We start from the raw sequence: 5218 nt of genomic DNA, 5'->3' as shown, positions 1-5218 counted from the left end.
TTTCTTTTTTTAATCCATTCTGCCGACCTCTGTCTCTTCACAGGTACATTGAAGCCTTTTATATTCAGTGTGATAATCTATAGGTATGAGTTTATTGCTGTTACATTGTGCTTTTTTTGTGTGGTGATGACATTTTCTTCATTCCTTTTACTTTCCTGTGCTGAATTCCTTTTGTTTGTGGATTTTCTTTTCTCTTCTTTCATTATTATAGATTATGTGTTTACTGAGTCTTTATGTTTTTCTTCCTTTTTTCTGTTCCGTAGATTTGTTAACTTTCTTTGTGGATATCTTGAAATTTACCCTTATCTTCCTAAGTTTGAACCAGCCTTTTATTACTTGATACCACCTTGACTTCCTCTCCACTTGAAAGTTCTATACCTATACTGTTTATTCCCCCTTTTATTGTTTTGATGTTGTTGTCATTTACAGATTTATGTCTCCGTTTCCCTGTTTTAAGCTTTGTTCCATGACTGATGAATCCACCAGCAACTCCTTGGAAACCCTATGGGGTAGTTCCACTCTGTCCTATAGGGTTGCTGTGAGTCAGAATCAACTCTATGGCAATCGGTTTTGTTTGGGTTTACCTAGGTTGGTATCTGGCTAGTTCTGTCCTGTGTCCTAGACTTCTGTTTTTGTCTGATGTTGTTGGTTCTCTAACTGAAGGACTCCTTTTAATATTTCTTGTAAGTTTAATTTAGTTTTTATGAAGTCCCTTAATCTCTGTTTATCTGGAAATGTCCTAATTTCACCATCCTATTTGAGAGAGACTTTTGCAGGATATAGCATTCTTGGTTAGCAGTTTTTTTTTTTTTTTCCTTTCAAGGTTTTATATATGTTGTCCCATTGCCTTCTTTCTGCATAGTTTCTGCCAAGTAATCAGAGCTTAGTATTATTGTTTCCCCTTTGTAAGTGATTTTTCGTTTTTCTCAAGCTACTATCAGGATGCTGTCTTTGTCTTTGATTTTGGCCAGTGTGATTATGACATGCCTTCGTACAGAGAAGTGGGTAGGGCAGCAGCAGGCATGGTGAACCCATTTCTCTGTACACTGGCTTGGTGAAGTGGCTGAGGGGTGACTGGGTGGGCTCTGTCTGCCTCCTGCTGTTGGTCCAGCAGTGTGGGAGCATTCATAGCCCCTCACCAGATAGGCAGGGGTATCAGATGGGGAGTTGCATGGGCTCACTTCCCACCATTCAGCAGCTGGTCGAATGGCAGGAGGGGAAGGGCAGTGTGGGCCTGGTGTGGCAGCAGGCCTGAGCACCAGGAATGCTCTAGCCATGGGGGCACAGAGGGTGCTGGCGGGAATGGGTGGTGGCATATGAGGCTAGGTGGGAGGAGGAGAAAGAAAAGAGAGGGAAAGAAAGAAAAAAAAGGAAAAAAATGGTAGCTGGTGGGTGGGGGCGGGGAGGACCTGGGCGCCAGTAGGAAGGAGGAGAGTTGGCATATGGGGCTAGGTGGGAGGTAGAAAGAAAATAAAGAAAGAAAAAGAAAAAAGAATAAAATAAATGGTGGTACAGCGGGGGCCAGTGTGTGGGGGTGGGGCAGACCTGGGGCAGTGGTGGGCCAGTGACTCTCTAGCTGTGGCAGCACAGCATGGCCCATTGGGAAGGGGTGAAGGGGACATACGGGGCTAGGTGGAAGAAAAAAAGGGAAAAAAGAAAAAAAATGGCATACAGGGCCAGCTGGTGGTGGCGTGGTTGATCCAGGGCGGCGGTGAGTCGGAGGCTCTGTAACCAATGCAGTGCAGCGTTGCCTGGTGGTGAGGGGTGGAAGTGGCATAGGGGGCTAGTGGGAGGGAGAAAGAAAAGGAAGAAAGAGGGAAAAATGACATGGCAGGAGCTGATGCGTGCGACCTGGGAGAGCAATGCAGTGTGGCCTGTCAGGAAGGGTTAGCCGTCACATACAGGGCAGAAGGGTGAGGGATGGGAAAGCATGTTTCTGTGGTTACCAGGTGCTTTGTCTCCTGTTAGGAGCTCCGTGAAGTTGCCTTCCCATACTCCCTGTCCGGGGTGGTTGCTGGCTGTGTTCCAAGATGGCGACACTCTGCCATGTTAGTTGGCAGGGGACCTTCACTCTGTATCTCTCCTTGTTCTCTGTTTTCCATTGGTTTTTAACTCCATTCAGTGTTTAATCTAGTTCTTTATCCCTTCATTTGATGCTTAGGGTTCCGGGATTCACATTAGTATCTGTTTTATTTAGTTTTTTGGGTCTTTGTTGCAGAGGGATGACATGTTGCTCCTGTCTATGGTGCCTGTTGGCTCCACCCCCTCATCTTCATTATTTCGTATATCTGAGCCCATTGTTGTGGCTATTGTGTCAATCCACCCCGCTGAGGGTTTCCCTTGTTTTCCTTGGTGCTGGATTTTACCAAACATGATGTCTTTTTGTAGCTATTGGTCTTTTCTGATGGAATACATTGTTTGATTTCTTGACTGCTGCTTCCATAGATGTTGCAATCAACATGGCTATATTAATATGGGATAAAGTAGAACAAAAAAACTATTCAGAGATAGAAAGGAACATTACATAGTGATAAAAGGATCAATCGGACAAGACATAGCAAACCTAAATATGCATGCACTAAAAAAAAAAACACGCAAAATATGTAAAGCAAAGACGAATCACATTGAAAGGAGAACTACACACAATTAGGAGTTGAGGACATCAACACTCCTCTCTTAACTGATGGGACAACTAGGCAGAAAATCAGCAAGGATATATAAGAAGTCAACAACACCATCAACCAACAGGATCTACTTGACATTTATGTAACATTTCACCCAACAGCTAACAGGATCTAACTGACATTTGTATAACCCTTCACCCAACAACAGAAGAATATACATTTTTTTCAAGGACTCAAAGGGTATATACCAAGGTAGACTATATCCTGAATCATAAAACAAACTTCGACAAATTTAAAAGAACTGAAATCATATAGTGTGCTTTCTGACCACAATGTAATCAACTGGGAACCATCAGCAAAAAGATAACAGGAAAATCTCCAAAAAATTGGAAACTAAAAAGCATACTTCTAAATGATATATAGTTCAAAGAGAAAGTCTCAAGGGAAATTCAATAAATAAATAAATTGAACTGAAGGTAAATGCAAACGCAACATACAAAATGCATGGGACACAGCTGAAGCAGTGCTGAGGCGAACATCTGTAGCACTAAATGCCTCCTTTAGAAAAGGAGAAAGGTCCGAAGTCAATCATTTGAGCTCTCCCCTCAAGAAACTGGAAAAAGAAGAGCAAAACAAACCCAAACCAAGCAAAAGGAAGGAAATAATAAAGAGCAGAAATCAATACAATTGAAAACAGAAAAAGCATGGAGAATATCAGTGACACAAAAGGCTGATTCTTTGAAAAGATCAACAAAATTGACAAGCCTCTAGCAAGACTGACACAGGTAAAAAGAGAGACCCAGATAAGCAATATCAGGAATGACACAGACTGGGCATATATCAGAAAGATCATAAGGGAACATAATGAACTCAACACACATCAATCTGACAATTTAGAATGAAATTCCTCAGAAATTACAAGCTACCGTAACACTCAGTAGGAAATAGATTATCTGAATAGCCTGGTACTGAGTAGTTCCAACACCACAAGGATCCCTCCTGGGAAAAACAAGATGGCAAACGGGATGGATAATTAAGCGAGATGGGAAAACTGCCGGGGAGGTGTCACCCAACACCACCCCAGCTACCCAGAATGCTCAAGCTCTGGAAAGGACACTGAGCTTCCCAGAGGTGTGGATTTGTGGAATGGGGCCTTAAATCCATTCATCTGGATACTAAAGTAGTGACTTAATGGGGCTGGATGATGTAGGGATACCTGGTTACGCTTACTTACTGAAGATGTGTTCATCCAATTTCCAATAAATATGTGATGTGTAACAAACTTTGTGTAAGTCGGGATAAAGCGCTGAAGGAATGGACGTGGTCCCTGTGTCAGGAATTAGGGTTAGGACCGTACTTCTCTCCATGTGGACCATTTGTATCAGGACCAGCTGGAAGCTTGTTAAACAGATCTCAGGGCTCTTCCCAGACCTACTGGGTGAGACCCTCTGCCGCTGGGGACCAGGAATCTCCATTTTCGAACAGCAGTAATTCTCGTATACAATTAAAGTTCAAGACAATTCATTGAAAAGGACTCACATAATTTTTACAACTGTATTTACATTCTGTTTTATGCTTCCATTTTTCGGAAAACTTGAAAACCGAGCGAAAATTAAATCAAAGAAAATTTAAGAGGAAAAAAACACTGAAGAAATGAGCATTCTAAAGACTTTTCAAAATGACAGGCGTGGTATGGGAGAAATCCCACAGTAAAGTACCCCTAGCGCTAACCTTAAGGAGCCCTTGTGGCGTAGTGGTTAAGTGCTTGGCTGCCAACCCAAAGGTAAGCGGTTTGGGCGACTTCCGTCAAGATTACAGCCTTGGAAACCCTATGGGGCAGTTCTGCTTTGCCCTGTAGGGTCACCATGAGTTGGAATCTGCTTGATGGCAACAGGTTTAGTGCTAACCTTGAGGAACCTGAGAGCCTAGATCCTGGAAAGGGTTGCCTGGTTTTGGTACACTGAAAACTATATTATGGTTTTTGAAGTTTTTAAAAATATACATTATTTAATAATTGTTTGCATTTCCACGGGGATTTTTTAAGGACAAAAAACAAAACCAAACCCATTGCCATGGAGTCAATTCCAACTCATAGCGACCCTATGGGACAGAGAAGAAAGGCCCCACAGGGTTTCCAAAAGCGGCTGGTGGATTCCAACGGCCGACCTTTTGTTTAGCAGCCGAATGTTTAACCACTGCGCCACCAGGGCTCCTTCTTAGGACAAAGTAGTCAAAATTTACCAACTTGTAAAGGTTTGTGGATTCTCTGGCCATTGTTAAAAGGTGAACCTTGTAAATGTTATCAGAATAAGGAAAGCAGTTCCATTTTCCCCTGCACACCAGGACATGCCCACATCTGCAGGGCCTTCTGCGCCCCCTGCCGGTGCTAACGACCTGGCCGGCCCAGCGCAAGGAGGCTGATTAGAACTTTGAGCAGGTGGTGACCCCCAGACAGGGAGGTGGGACATGGGAGGGCGACCCCGGGCAGGGAGGTGAGACCTGGGACGGCGACCCCCAGACAGGGAAGTGGGACCTGGGTGACCCCCTAGACAAGAAGGTGGGACCTGGGAGGACAACCCCGGGCAGGAAGTGGG

The sequence above is a fragment of the Trichechus manatus genome, unplaced genomic scaffold, assembly GCF_000243295.1.
Source record: "Trichechus manatus latirostris isolate Lorelei unplaced genomic scaffold, TriManLat1.0 scaffold00165, whole genome shotgun sequence".
Taxonomy (NCBI): domain Eukaryota; kingdom Metazoa; phylum Chordata; class Mammalia; order Sirenia; family Trichechidae; genus Trichechus; species Trichechus manatus.
This window is presented reverse-complemented; position numbering follows the sequence as displayed.